This window comes from Carcharhinus amblyrhynchos, chromosome 9 (genome assembly GCF_965287045.1).
Source record: "Carcharhinus amblyrhynchos chromosome 9, sCarAmb.v2.hapA, whole genome shotgun sequence".
Classification (NCBI taxonomy): domain Eukaryota; kingdom Metazoa; phylum Chordata; class Chondrichthyes; order Carcharhiniformes; family Carcharhinidae; genus Carcharhinus; species Carcharhinus amblyrhynchos.
Window position 1 is genome coordinate 97,667,062 of NC_137332.1, and position 14,995 is coordinate 97,682,056.

Below are 14,995 nucleotides of genomic sequence, written 5' to 3' on the forward strand. Positions count from 1 at the left end.
GGAGATCATCCAATTACTCAGACCAAAATTGCAGGACTTAATTTATAAAATTTTCCTGCTTCAGTTTTTGCTTGTAACACGGGAGCAGGAGCCTAGCCTTGTGGTCTAATTTGCTGAAGTGTGGAAAGGCATTAGAGCGGTAGGCATGTTTCATATTTGTATAGCAGTGGTCCTGGACTTTTTTTGTTTTTATTCCAGTTCAGTCCAATCAAGTCTGATTCAGAGTCCCAACAAGTTGAGACATTCCCTATCCAAGCTGACAAAACAGGGCTCTCACCTCCAGTCTTGGGCTTGATCTACATGATTCAAGCTGATTGGAGTAGACATACCTCATCCTCCATGGCTTGATCTCATTTGCATCTTAGCCAAAAGGCCGAGGTGCTGCTTTTAAAAATTGCTTCAAATGAAGATGAAATATAACCTAACTTGCTCTTCAAGTTTTTTTTTATTTACCTTATTCCAATCCAGTCAAGTCAAATTAAAGCCAATTCAGAGTCCCAACAAGTTGGGACATTCCCGATCCAAGCTGACAATACAGGGCTCTCACCACCTGCCTTGGGCTTCATCTACATGATCCAAGCTGATTGGAGTAGGTGTAGCTCCTCCTCCAAGGCTTGATCTTATTTGCATCTTAGCCAAAAGGCCGAGATGCCGCTTTAAAAAATTGCTTCAAATGAATCTGAAGTGTAACCTTATGACTTCAACCAAGTGCAGCATGTCGATACTACACTCGATCTTAGCCAAAAGGCCGAGAATGGGAAGTACGAGAGGAGGGGAAGTTGCGCTTTCGATTAGGGAAAACATCACGGCCGTACTGAGAACTGATATATCTGAGGGTTCGGCCACTGAGTCTATGAGGGTAGAACTAGGAAATAAGAAGGGGGAAATCACTTTGATAGGGTTTCCTATAGGCCCTCAAATAGTCAGCAGGAAATTGAAGAGCAAATATGTGAAGAGATTACAGATAGCTCCAAGGAAAATAGAGTGGTAATAGTCAGACATTCTAACTTTCCCAACATTGACTGGGGCAGTCATAGTATTAAAGGGTTGGATGGAGATAAATTTGTTGAGTGTATTCAGGAGGAATTTCTCATTCAGTGTGTGGATGACCTGACTAGAGATGGGGCAAAACATGATCTCCTCTTGGGAAATAAGGAAAGGCAGATGACAGAACTGGTGGTGAGGGATCACTTTGGGACCAGTGACCATAATTCTATTAGTTTTAAGATAGCTATGGAGAATGATAGGTCTGCCCAAAAGTTAAAATTCTAAATTGTGGTAAAGCTAATTTTGGTGATATCAGGTAGGAACATTCAAAAGTTAATTGGGGGAATTTGTGGGAAGGCAAAGAGATGTCTCGCAAGAGGGAGGCTTTCAGAATTGTGTTAACCAGGGTTCAGGGTAAATACATTCCTCCTGGAGTGAAGGGTAAGGCTGGGAGAAGTAGGGAATCCTGGATGACTCAGGATATTGAGGCCCTGGTCAAGAATCAAAAAGAAGCACATGACATGCATTGGCAGCTGGAATCCCTTGAAGAGTATAGAGGTTGTAGGAATACAGTTAAAAGAGAAATTGGGAGGGCAAAAAAGCAGCACAAGATTGTTTTGGCAGGTAAGGCAAAGGAGAATCCAAAGAGCATTGACAAGTACGTAAAGGGCAAAAGAGTAACAAGGGAGAGAGTAGAATCTCTTAAGGATCAACAAGAGATGGGTGAGAGCCTAAGTGAATATTTCACATCAGTGTTTGCTGTTTAGAAAAGCATGGATGTTAGGGAACCTGGGGAAATAAATAGTGATATCTTGAGGAGTGTATATATTACAGAGAAAGAGCTGCTGGAATTCTTAAAGCCCATCAAGGTAGATAAATCCCCAGGACTTGATAAAGTGCATCCTCGGACATTGTGGGAGGCTAGGGAAGAAATTGCAGGTCCCCAAATGTGGGCAGTTGGGATTAACTTAAGGTTTTAAAAAAAAGGGCAGCCTGGACAAGTTGGGCCGAAGGGCCTGTTTCCATGCTGTAAACCTCTATGACTCTATCAATGACTCTATATACTGTTCATCAAGAAGGAACGAGAGTGTGCAGAATGTAGTGTTACAGTGATAGCTTGGGTGGAAAGAAAGATCAAGATAATGTCAGGTAGGTCCATTCAAGAGTTTGAATGGGAAAAGGGAAGAAGCTGTTCTTAAGTCGATTGGTATGTGACCTCAGACTTTTGTGTCATTTTTGTGATGGAACAAGGTGAAAGAGAGAATGTTTGGGGTGCATGGAGTCCTTAATTATTCTGGCTGCTTTTCTGAGTCAGCAGGAAGTGTAAGTAATATCAATTGGAGGGGGAAGTTTGCATGATGGACTGGACTTCATTCACGACCCTTGGTCATTTATTGTGGTCTTGGGCAGAGCAGGAGCCAAACTGAGCTATGAGACAACCAGAAATATGCTTTCTATGGTGCATCTTAGACGTTACTGTCATAGAGGTTTATAGCATGGAAACAGGCCCTTCGGCCCATCTTGTCCATGCCACCCTTTTTTAACCACTAGACTAGTCCCAGTTGCTTGCTTTTGGCCAAATCCCTCTATACCCAGTTGTGAGAGTTGTAGCAGACATGACAAATTTCCTTAGGCTCCTGAGAAACTAGAGGCTTTGGTGAACGTTCTTATCTATAGCATCCACATGGCGGGACCAGGACAGGCTGTTGGTGGTCTGGACACCTAGAAACTTGAAGCTCTCGGCCTTTTCTACTTCATCTCCATTGATGGGGATCTGGGGCACAACTTGCAGAGGAGACAAACCCAAGACAGGAAGCGGCCAGCCTGTCTTGTCAGCTTGGATCTGAAATGTCTCCCTTTTTGAGACTTTGAATTGGACTTTACGTGGATTGAACTGGGTATAAACCAAAAAAAATGAACTTGTTGCGCACATTGAAATTGATGTTGTGGGCATTACAGTGACGTCACTGCAAGAGGATCAGGGTTGGGAACTAAATATCCAAGGATATGTGTCCTATTAAAGACAGGCAGATGGGCAAAGGGGGAGAGGCTGCATTGTTAGAAAGGAATGAAGTTAAATCGATAGCAAGAAGTGATATAGGATCAGAACGCATAGAATCTCTGTGGGTACATAAGAACATAAGAACATAAGAAATAGGAGCAGGAGTAGGCCATCTAGCCCTTCGAGCCTGCCCCGCCATTCAATAAGATCATGGCTGATCTGTTGTGGCTCAGTTCCACTTTCCCGCCCTCTCCCCATAACCCTTAATCCCCTCTCTTATCAAAAACCCGTCAACCCGCTTCTTAAAAATATTTAGCGAGGCAGCCTCCACCACTTCAACGGGCAGAGAATTCCAGAGATTCACCACCCTTTGAGTGAAGAAGTTCCTCCTCAACTCCGTTCTAAACCGCCTCCCCTTTATCTTGAGGCTGTGCCCCCTAGTCCTACTGTCTTTTTTGAGCGGGAAGAGTCTCTCCACCTCTATCCTATCCATCCCATTCATCATCTTATACGTCTCAATGAGATCTCCCCTCATTCTTCTAAACTCTAGCGAGTACAAGCCTAGTTTATTCAGCCTCTCCTCATAGCTCAACCCCCTCAACTCTGGTATCAGCCTAGTAAACCTCCTCTGCACTCCCTCCAGGGCCAAAATATCCTTGCGCAGGTGTGGCGCCCAAAACTGCACACAGTACTCCAGCTGCGGCCTCACCAATGCCCTATACAGCTGCAGCAAGACCTCCCTACTTCTATATTCAATCCCCCTCGCTATGAAGGCCAGCATCCCATTCGCCTTCCTGACCACCTGCTGCACCTGCAAGCTGGGTTTTTGCAACTCATGCACAAGGACCCCGAGGTCCCTCTGCACCGTCGCCTGCTGCAGTTTTTCGCCACGTAAGTAATAGTCCTTCCTACCATTCTTCCTACCAAAGTGGACCACCTCACAAATCACAAGTGTAAAAAGGGATGGGTGTTATGTACAGCACCCTTAACAGTAATTAGGCTATGGAACAGAAAATAAATCAGGAGATAAAAAAAGGCACATAAAAAAGGCAATATTACAATAATTATGAGGGACTTCAATATGCAGGTGGACTGGGAAAATCAGGTCGGTAGTGGATCCCAAAAAAAGGAATTTGTGGAATGTCTAAAAAATGGTTTTCTGGAACAGCTTGTGACAGAGCCTACAATCCTGGATTTGGTGATGTGTAATGAGGCAGACTTCATTAGAGAACTTAAGATGAATGAACCTTTAAGGAGCTGTGACCACAGTATGATAGAATTTACCCTGAGTTTGAGAGGGAGATGGTGGAGTCAGTTGTAATGGAATGGCAATGAAATAAAGATAACAACAAAGAAATAAGGGAGAAGCTGGACAGAGTTCATTGGAAATGGAGCCCACCAGGGAAGACAGTGGAATAGCAATATCAAGAGTTTTTGGGGATTATTCAGGATACACAACAGCAATTCATCCCAAGGACGAGGAAACATGCCAAGGGGAGGATGAGGCATCCATGGCTGATGAGGGAAGTGAAGGACAGCATAAAAGCAAAAGGAAAAACATACAAAGTGGTGAGGCTTAGTGGGAAGCCAGAGGATTGGGAAGCCTTTAAAAGTGAGCAGAGGACAACTAAAAAGCAAAAAGGGGGAGAAGATGAAATATGAGTGTAAGCTAAGTCGTAATATAAAAGAAGATAAGAAGAGTTTTTTTCAATATATTGAAGGTAAGAGAGAGGCAAAAATGTACATTGGACAACTGGAAAATTACATTGGAGAAGTAATAATAGGAAACAAAGAAATGGCAGATGAACTGACTAGTTACTTTGCATCAGTCTTCACGGTGGAAGATACCAGTGGGAAGCCAGAGGTTCACAAGAATCAGGGGCGTAGGTGAGTGTAGTGGCTATCACAAAGGAGAAGGTTCTGGGGAAACTGAAAGGTCTGAAGGTGGATAAATCACTTGGACTGGATGGAAATTGTGGTGGCATTGGTGGTGGTCTTTCAGGAATCACTGGAGGCAGGGAGGGTTCCAGAGGACTGGAAAATAGCTAATGTAACACCACTATTTAAGAAGGGAGGGAGGCAGCAGATAGGAAATTATAGGCCAGTTAGCCTGACTTCGGTCATTGGCAAGATTTTAGAGTCTATTATTAAAGATGAGATTGCAGAGTACTTGGAAGTGCATGATAAAATAGGACTGAACCAGCATGGTTTCGTCAAGGGATAGTCATGTCTGAAATATCTGTTCTACGTCTTTGAGGAGGTAACAAGGAAGCTGGATAAAGGAGAATCAGCAGACGTGATTTATTTAGATTTCCACAAGGCCCTTGACAAGGTACCACATAGGAGACTGTTAAATAAGTTAAGAGCCCCTGCTGTTAGGGGGAAGATCCTGGCATGGATAGAGGATTGGCTGACTGGCAGGAGGCAGGCAATGGAGATGGAAAAGTCTTTTTCAGGATGGCAGGTGGTGACTAGTGGTGTGCCTCAGGAGTCAGTGTTGGGACCACAACATTTCACAATATACATTAACAGTTTGGAAGAAGGAACTGAAGGCATTGTTGCTAAGTTTGCAGCTGATACAAACATATGAGAGGGACAGGTAGTATTAAGGAAGCAGGGGAGCTGCAGAAGGACTTGGACAGATTAGAGAGTGGGCAAAGAAGTGGCAGATGGAATACAATGTGAAAAGTGTGCACTTTGGAAGGAGGATTGGAGGCATAGACTATTTTCTAAATGGGAAAATGCTTAGGAAATCAGAACCACAAAGGGACTTGGGAGTCCTTGTTCAAGATTCTCTTAATGTTCAGTCAGAAGTTAGGAAGGCAAATAGAATGCTAGCATTCATGTCAAGAGGGCTAGAATACAAGAGCATGGATGGACTTTTGAGACCCTATAAGCCTTGGGTCAAATCCCATTGGGAGTATTGTGAGCAGTTTTGGGGCCTATATCTAAGGGAGGATGTGCTGGTCTTGGAAAGGCTCCTGAGGAGGTTCTCAAGAATGATCCCTGAAATCAAGAGCTTGTTGTATGAGGAACAGTTCAGGACTCTGGGTCTGTACTCATTGGAGTTTAGTAGGATGAGGCGGGATCTTTTTGAGACTGACAGGATACCGCGAGGCCTGGAAAGAGTGATTGTGGAGAGGATGTTTCCATTAGTAGGAAAAACTAGAACCAGATGGCAGAACCTTAGACTAAAGGGATGATCCTTTAAAATAGAGATGAGGAGGAAATCCTTCAGCCAAAGGGTGATGAATCCACGGAACTCTTTGCTGCAGAAGGCTGTGGAGGCCAGGTCATTGTGTGTCTTTAAGCTAGAGATGGATAGATTCTTGATTAATAAAGGGGATCAGGAGCTATGGGGAAAGGGCGCAGGAATGGGGATGAGGAAAGTGTCAGTTATGATTGAGTGGCGGAGCAGAGTCGATGAAAAAACCAAGTGGCCTAATTGTGCTCCTATGTCTTATGGACTTACGCAGCAAGAAGTATCACAACACCAGGTTGAAGTCCAACAGGTTTATTTGGTAATAGACACCACTAGTTTTCAGGGTTTGCCCCTTCGTCACGTGAGTGGGAGGTGAGTGAGTGGGAACTCCCACTCACCTGATGAAGGGGCAAACCCCGAAAGCTTGTGGCATTTACTACCAAATAAACCTGTTGGACTTTAATCTGGTGTTGTGAGACTTTTTACTGTGTTTACCCCAGTCCAACGCCAGCATCTTCGCATTATGGTCTTACGGTCATTTTTCATTCTCAATGACCTCTCAGATCTCCTCTGCTTGTGTGCTAGCATTCAGCAGGCACAGGATGATGATGTATCATTTCGCTATCATGAGCTGGAGACACTTAGAGAAGGAAATGCTATTTACCTTTTTCAAGAAATTCGTTCCTTTTCAAGAAACAAATGATTCCCCTGGCTGCTTCTAAGATGACATTTGTCTCTTAAGAACACCACGTCAGACTCCTATTTACAGAATAGATCTCAGCCTTTAATACCACTATTACTACGAGACTCAACTCCAAACTTTGTGGCCGTGGACTCAGCTCTTCCCTCTGCGACTGGACCCAAGACTTCCAAAGCCACATATCGCAGTCAGTAAAGATAGGCAATAACACCTATCATCATTTTTTTATCTTTTGATTTCAGATTCCAGCATCAGCATTAATTTACTTTTAACACCTGTCATCAAACTCAACATGGTGTTCCGCAAGACTGTGTCCTCAGCCCCTTACTGTACTCTTTATACTCCTCTGACTGTGTGGCCAAATTCCCCCCAACTCAATTCTCAAGTTTACTGATGACACCACTGTAGTGGGTCAGATCTCAAACAATGACGAGACAGTACAGGAATGAGATAGAGAATCTGGTCAACTGGTGCAGCAAGAATAATCTCTCCTTCAATGTCAACAAAATGAAGGAGAAAATCATCAACTTCAGGAGGCAGATTGGAGAACATGCCCCTGTCTACATCAATGGGAATGAAGTAGAAACTAGAGCTTCAAGTTTTTTGGTGTCTAGATCGCCAACAACCTATCCTGGCCCCTCCACGTGGATGCTATAGTTAGGAAAGTTCACTAATGCCTCTACTTTCCCACAAAGGAAATTTGGCATGTCCACTACATCTCTCACCGCCTTCTATAGATGCACCGTTGAAAGCATTCCTTCTGGTTGTATCACAGCTTAGTATGTCTTCTGCTCTGCAAGACCACAAGACGAGAAACTGCAAAGGGTGTGAATGAAGCCCAGCCCATCACTCAAATCAACCTCACATCCATTGACACTTCCTGCTGTTTCAGAAAAGCAGGCAGCATAATCAAGGATCCCACACACACACCCCAGACATACTCTCTTCTACCTTCTTCCATCAGGAAAATGAATAGCTGAGATCACATACCAACCGACTCAAAAACAGCTTCTTCTTTGCTGTCATCAGACTTCTGAATGGACCTGTCTTGCATTAAGTTGACCTTTCTCTACACCCTGGTTATGAATGTAACACTACATTCTGCACGCTCTCATTTCCTTCTCTGTGTATGGTATGCTTTGCCTGTATAGCATGCAGGACAGTATTTACTAATACATGTGACAATAATAAATCAAATCAATGTGTGGGTAAGATTGATTGGCTATGCTAAATTGCTCCTTAGTGTCCAGGGACTAGCTGGGGTAAATAGGTGGGGTTACGGGGATAAGGTCTGTGTGGGATTGTAGTTGGTGCAGACGTGATGGGTGAATGGCCTCATTCTGCACTGTAGGGATTCCAAATCTTTCTTTCCTGAAAAAGTTGAACAGGAAAATGCTTTTCTTTCTGGGACATAGGATTGAAGGACAAACAGCGCAAGACGGTTCATTTCCTTTTAAGGGAAATATGCAAATTAATTAGGGTTAACAAGGCTTTTTCTGGAGAGGAATAGTCCAACACTACTCGCAAAAATAGAGCAGGATTAAACGGGTTGGTGTAGAAGAATCTAAGTAAGGCGATAACGTGGCGTTTGAAGCTGGGTAAGTATGACTGTAAAGTGTAGTGTTTGATGTCGGCTGGCCGTGTGTGAGGCTGTTCGAGCATACTTACCTGGCAGGGGTGAAACCATGATCAAGCAGGTGGTTCGCCCAGGACGAGGCTATCCCATTGCACTCCGGGTGTGCTGACGCCTGCGATGTCCCCAAATGCGGGATACTCGACTGCAAAATTTGTGGTAGTGGGGGACTGCGTTCGCGCTCTCCCCTGATTCAACAATAAAAGACAGAAAATTTTTACTTTCTCCTGAAGAGGGCGTGTTTCTGGTCCGCTGTTTTGCGCTCGCAAGCTTATTCATACACGTTTTCTCCGCTTGTGTGCTAGCGTTCAGTGGGCAACGGATGAGGTTTAGAGGGAAAAAAATGCTATTGACGTTTTTGAAAAAACATCATTCATCCAGAAACAAATGATACGCGCAGCTAGTTCTAAAATTACTTGTCGCATTATATACGGCAACACGGTAGCATTGCTGATTCACAACTCCAGGGTTCGATTCCCAGCTTGGTTCACCGTCAGTGTGGAGTTTGCACGTTCTCCTCGTGTCGCTTGGGTTTCCTCCCACAGTCCAAAGATGTGCGGGTTAGGTTGGCCATGCTGAGATGCGTAGTTCAGAGGGATTAGCCGGTAAATGTGTAGTGATAAGGGAGTGGGGCCTGCGTGGGATTGTGGTCGGTGTGGACTCGATGGGCTGAATGGATATAAATCTATTATAAGGGAAATATTTTGTATCCTATGTCTTTTCCTTTAATTCAGAAGATCTCAACGCTTACAGCATTTTGCTTTTGTTTTAAATGTTCAACCACTTTAAAACAATATACTCTTCTTATTAACGAGTAGGCCATTCAGCCCCTCGAACCTACTCTGCCATTTAACACAATCATAACTGATCTGACAAGTCTGATTTCACCTAACCCTGACCTCATATCACTCCCCTTATGTGGACAGTAAAGGTTTACAGAATGGAAACAGGCCCTTCGGCCCGACTTGTCCATGTTGCCTTTTTTTTTAAGAAAACCCCGAAGCTAATCTAAAGATGTGCGGGTTAGGTTGATTGGCCATGCTACGAAATTGGCCCTTGGTATCCAGGGATCAAGGTTTGGGGGATTAGTGGGTATAATATGTAGGGATATGGGGGTAGAGCCTGGGTGGGATTGTGTTCGGTGCAGACTCGAGGGGCCGAAAGGCCTCTTTCTGCACTGTAGGGTTCTATGATCTAATCCCAATTGCCTGCATTTGGCCCACATCCCTCTATACCCATCGTGCCCAAGTAACTATCTAAATGCTTCTGAAAAGACAAAATTGTAGCCAGCTCTACTACTACCTGTGGCAGTTTATTCCAGACACTCACCACCCTCTGCGTGAAATATTTGCCCCTCTGGACACTTTTGCATCTCTCCCCTTTAAACCTATGCCCTCTAGTTTTAGACTCCCTCATCTTTGGGAAAAGATATTGACTATCGAGCCCTTGTGCCCTATAAGAGCACATCTGCCTTAAATATTTAAAGACACTTCCACCGCCTTTTCATGAAGAGTTCAGAAATACTCATGAGTCTTAGGTGAAAAAAACCTCATCTCTTTTATTTTTACAGCATCCCCTAGATTTAGATTTGCCCACAAAGGGAAACATCCTCTCTGCATCCAACTTGGCAAGAGGCCTCAGGATCTTTTATTTTTCAATCAAGTCACCTCTAAGCTCCAGCGGGTACAAGCCTAGCCTAGTTCATTTATCCTTATAAGATAACCCACCCATTCCAGGTAAAATTCTGATAAAACTTCTCAGAACTGCTTCCAACGCATGCCTCTTCCTTGAATAAGAGACCGATACTGTACACAGTACTGTGTAAATGTAGTCTCATTGGTGCATAACTGAAGTGTAACCTCTCTATTTCTGTATTCAATTCTACTCACAATAAATACTAACATTCTATTTAGCTTTCCTAATTATTGCTGTGTGATTCGCCTATTCGAGATAGTGCAGCGAAGGTTTACCAGGCTGATTCCGGGGATGGCGGGACTGATGTATGCGAGATTGATGAAGTTAGGATTGTTCTCACTGGAGTTCAGATGAATGAGGGAGTATCATATAGAGACTTGTCTCCTCCCTCTGCAATTGGATCCTAGACTTCTTACCTAAGTAGAGCTAAATAGTCAATATCTTTTCCCAAAGATGAGGGTGTCTAAAACTAGAGGGCATAGGTTTAAAGTGAGAGGGGAGAGATGCAAAAGTGTCCAGAGGGGCAAATATTTCACACAGAGGGTGGTGGGTGCCGTGGATTACTAGAGATATTGAGGACCTGGTTAGGAAGAAACGAGAGGTGTATGTTAGGCCTTAGCAACTGGGAATGGAGAGAGCGGTGGAGGAGTACAGAGAGAGTAGGAGGGATCTCAAAAGGGGAGTTAGGAGGGCAAAAAGGGGGCATGAAATGGCTTTGGCAGGTAGGAGTAAGGAAAATCCAAAGGCGATTTACTCCTATGTTAGGAGCAAAAGGGTGGCTAGGGGAAAAATCGGTCCCCTCAGGGACAGAGGAGGGGAATTGTGCTTGGAGTCTGAGGGAATGGGGGAGATCCTGAATGAATACTTTGCATCAGTATTCACGAAGGAGAGGGGTTGATGTCTGGTACAGTCTTCGAGGGAGCTTTAAGACCAATTGAAGGAGCTATCAATTATGAGGGAAGAAGTGTTAGGGCTTTTAGGTAGCATTAAAACTCATAAATCTCCAGGGCCTGATGGCATTTATCCTAGGCTGCTTAGGGAAGCGAGAGATGAAATTGCTGGGCCTCTGATGCAAATCTTTGTCTCTTCTTTGGACACAGGTGAGGTCCCAGAGGACTGGAGGATAGCGAACGTGGTACCATTGTTTAAAAAGGCTAGGAGGGATAACCCAGGTAACTGTAGACCGGTGAGTTTGATGTGAGTGGTAGGTAAGTTGATGGAGAGGATTCTTAGGGATAGGATGTACGTGCACTTAGAGCGTTGCAATCTGATTAAGGATACGGAGCATGGCTTTGCAAAGGGGAAGTCTTGCCTTACAAATCTCGTAGAATTTTTTGAGGAGGTGACAAAAATGGTTGACGAAGGACGAAACGTTGATGTCGTCTACATGGATTTCAGTCAGGCGTTTGACAAAGTCCCTCATGGTAGGTTGGTAGAAAAGATTAAGGCTCATAGGATACAAGGCCAGGTGTCTAGATGGGTTGAGAACTGGCTTGCTAAGAACAGAGAGTATAGATAACTTACCTCTGTTTACTCTATTTCCTATGTTAGAGACGCACAGTATGAGGGGCCACGGGCTTAAGGTGAGGGGGGAGAGGTATAACACGGATATTAGAGGGAGGTTTTTCACACAGAGGGTAGTGGGAGTATGGAATGCTCTGACCAAGTAAGGTGGTGGAGGCAGGCACACTGGAGTTGTTTAAGAGTAACTTAGACAGGCACATGAGTGGGTTGGAGATGGGGGGATATAGGAGATTGTTTTAAATAAGGTCATTGGCATTGGGATGTTCCTGGTAATGTAAAAGGATGTGGTACGCGATGGGTCGTACGTGGGCTGCTCTTGAATATTCGCAAGTGGCCTAGTGCATCATGTCGTTAGTGTGTGCTTAAACTGGACCCGATGCTGGGCAACATGACAGCTCAGTGACTATCACTGTTTGCTGTGCAGACACATGGATTTGGGCCAGTGTCTGTGGGAGTTTGCGCATTCTCCCTGTGCTTGCGTGGGTTTTCTCCAGGTGCTCCGGTTTCCTCCCACACCCCAAAGATGTGCTATTAGGCTGATTGGAGGTGATAAATTGTCCCTAAATTAGTTTCCCTCAATGTGGAATGCCATAATCAATAGATAAGGGTCATGGGTGGAAGGGGGGACTGATAATGTTAAAATGGCGGCACGGGCTTGTTGGTCCGAAGGGCCTGTTTCCCGGGCTGTTTTTGTTCTTTGTACTTCAATATGCAGGTGGACTGGGAAAATCAAGTAGGTAGTGGATCCCAATAAAAGGAATTTGTGGAATGTCAAAGAAATGGATTTCTGGAACAGTTTGTGACAGAGCCTACAATTCTGGATTTGGTGATGTGCATGAGGGATGTGGGCCAAATGCAGGCAATTGGGATTAGATCATAGAACCCTACAGTGCAGAAAGAGGCCTTTCGGCCCCTCGAGTCTGCACCGAACACAATCCCACCCAGGCTCTACCCCCATATCCCTACATATTATACCCACTAATCCCCCAAACCTTGATCCCTGGATACCAAGGGCCAATTTCGTAGCATGGCCAATCAACCTAACCCGCACATCTTTAGATTAGCTTCGAGGTTTTCTTAAAAAAAAAGGCAACATGGACAAGTCGGGCCGAAGGGCCTGTTTCCATTCTGTAAACCTTTACTGTCCACATAAGGGGAGTGATATGAGGTCAGGGTTAGGTGAAATCAGACTTGTCAGATCAGTTATGATTGTGTTAAATGGCAGAGTAGGTTCGAGGGGCTGAATGGCCTACTCGTTAATAAGAAGAGTATATTGTTTTAAAGTGGTTGAACATTTAAAACAAAAGCAAAATGCTGTAAGCGTTGAGATCTTCTGAATTAAAGGAAAAGACATAGGATACAAAATATTTCCCTTATAATAGATTTATATCCATTCAGCCCATCGAGTCCACACCGACCACAATCCCACGCAGGCCCCACTCCCTTATCACTACACATTTACCGGCTAATCCCTCTGAACTACGCATCTCAGCATGGCCAACCTAACCCGCACATCTTTGGACTGTGGGAGGAAACCCAAGCGACACGAGGAGAACGTGCAAACTCCACACTGACGGTGAACCAAGCTGGGAATCGAACCCTGGAGTTGTGAATCAGCAATGCTACCGTGTTGCCGTATATAATGCGACAAGTAATTTTAGAACTAGCTGCGCGTATCATTTGTTTCTGGATGAATGATGTTTTTTCAAAAACGTCAATAGCATTTTTTTCCCTCTAAACCTCATCCGTTGCCCACTGAACGCTAGCACACAAGCGGAGAAAACGTGTATGAATAAGCTTGCGAGCGCAAAACAGCGGACCAGAAACACGCCCTCTTCAGGAGAAAGTAAAAATTTTCTGTCTTTTATTGTTGAATCAGGGGAGAGCGCGAACGCAGTCCCCCACTACCACAAATTTTGCAGTCGAGTATCCCGCATTTGGGGACATCGCAGGCGTCAGCACACCCGGAGTGCAATGGGATAGCCTCGTCCTGGGCGAACCACCTGCTTGATCATGGTTTCACCCCTGCCAGGTAAGTATGCTCGAACAGCCTCACACACGGCCAGCCGACATCAAACACTACACTTTACAGTCATACTTACCCAGCTTCAAACGCCACGTTATCGCCTTACTTAGATTCTTCTACACCAACCCGTTTAATCCTGCTCTATTTTTGCGAGTAGTGTTGGACTATTCCTCTCCAGAAAAAGCCTTGTTAACCCTAATTAATTTGCATATTTCCCTTAAAAGGAAATGAACCGTCTTGCGCTGTTTGTCCTTCAATCCTATGTCCCAGAAAGAAAAGCATTTTCCTGTTCAACTTTTTCAGGAAAGAAAGATTTGGAATCCCTACAGTGCAGAATGAGGCCATTCACCCATCACGTCTGCACCAACTACAATCCCACACAGACCTTATCCCCGTAACCCCACCTATTTACCCCAGCTAGTCCCTGGACACTAAGGAGCAATTTAGCATAGCCAATCAATCTTACCCACACATTGATTTGATTTATTATTGTCACATGTATTAGTAAATACTGTCCTGCATGCTATACAGGCAAAGCATACCATACACAGAGAAGGAAATGAGAGCGTGCAGAATGTAGTGTTACATTCATAACCAGGGTGTAGAGAAAGGTCAACTTAATGCAAGACAGGTCCATTCAGAAGTCTGATGACAGCAAAGAAGAAGCTGTTTTTGAGTCGGTTGGTATGTGATCTCAGCTATTCATTTTCCTGATGGAAGAAGGTAGAAGAGAGTATGTCTGGGGTGTGTGTGTGGGATCCTTGATTATGCTGCCTGCTTTTCTGAAACAGCAGGAAGTGTCAATGGATGTGAGGTTGATTTGAGTGATGGGCTGGGCTTCATTCACACCCTTTGCAGTTTCTCGTCTTGTGGTCTTGCAGAGCAGAAGACATACTAAGCTGTGATACAACCAGAAGGAATGCTTTCAACGGTGCATCTATAGAAGGCGGTGAGAGATGTAGTGGACATGCCAAATTTCCTTTGTGGGAAAGTAGAGGCATTAGTGAACTTTCCTAACTATAGCATCCACGTGGAGGGGCCAGGATAGGTTGTTGGCGATCTAGACACCAAAAAACTTGAAGCTCTAGTTTCTACTTCATTCCCATTGATGTAGACAGGGGCATGTTCTCCAATCTGCCTCCTGAAGTTGATGATTTTCTCCTTCATTTTGTTGACATTGAAGGAGAGATTATTCTTGCTGCACCAGTTGACCAGATTCTCTATCT

The 14,995-nt window shown here is 44.4% G+C and overlaps 2 non-coding genes across 2 annotated transcripts; one reads left to right on the forward strand and one right to left on the reverse strand.

The window, feature by feature from the left end:
• The first annotated feature begins 8,551 nt into the window (after positions 1 to 8,551).
• On the forward strand, positions 8,552 to 8,715 carry LOC145348767 (U1 spliceosomal RNA). Its single transcript, XR_013888006.1, has one exon. It is a non-coding gene; the product is annotated as a U1 spliceosomal RNA (small nuclear RNA).
• Positions 8,716 to 13,619: 4,904 nt separating this feature from the next.
• Positions 13,620 to 13,783, reverse strand: LOC145348769 (U1 spliceosomal RNA). Its single transcript, XR_013888007.1, has one exon. It is a non-coding gene; the product is annotated as a U1 spliceosomal RNA (small nuclear RNA).
• Positions 13,784 to 14,995: the final 1,212 nt, after the last annotated feature.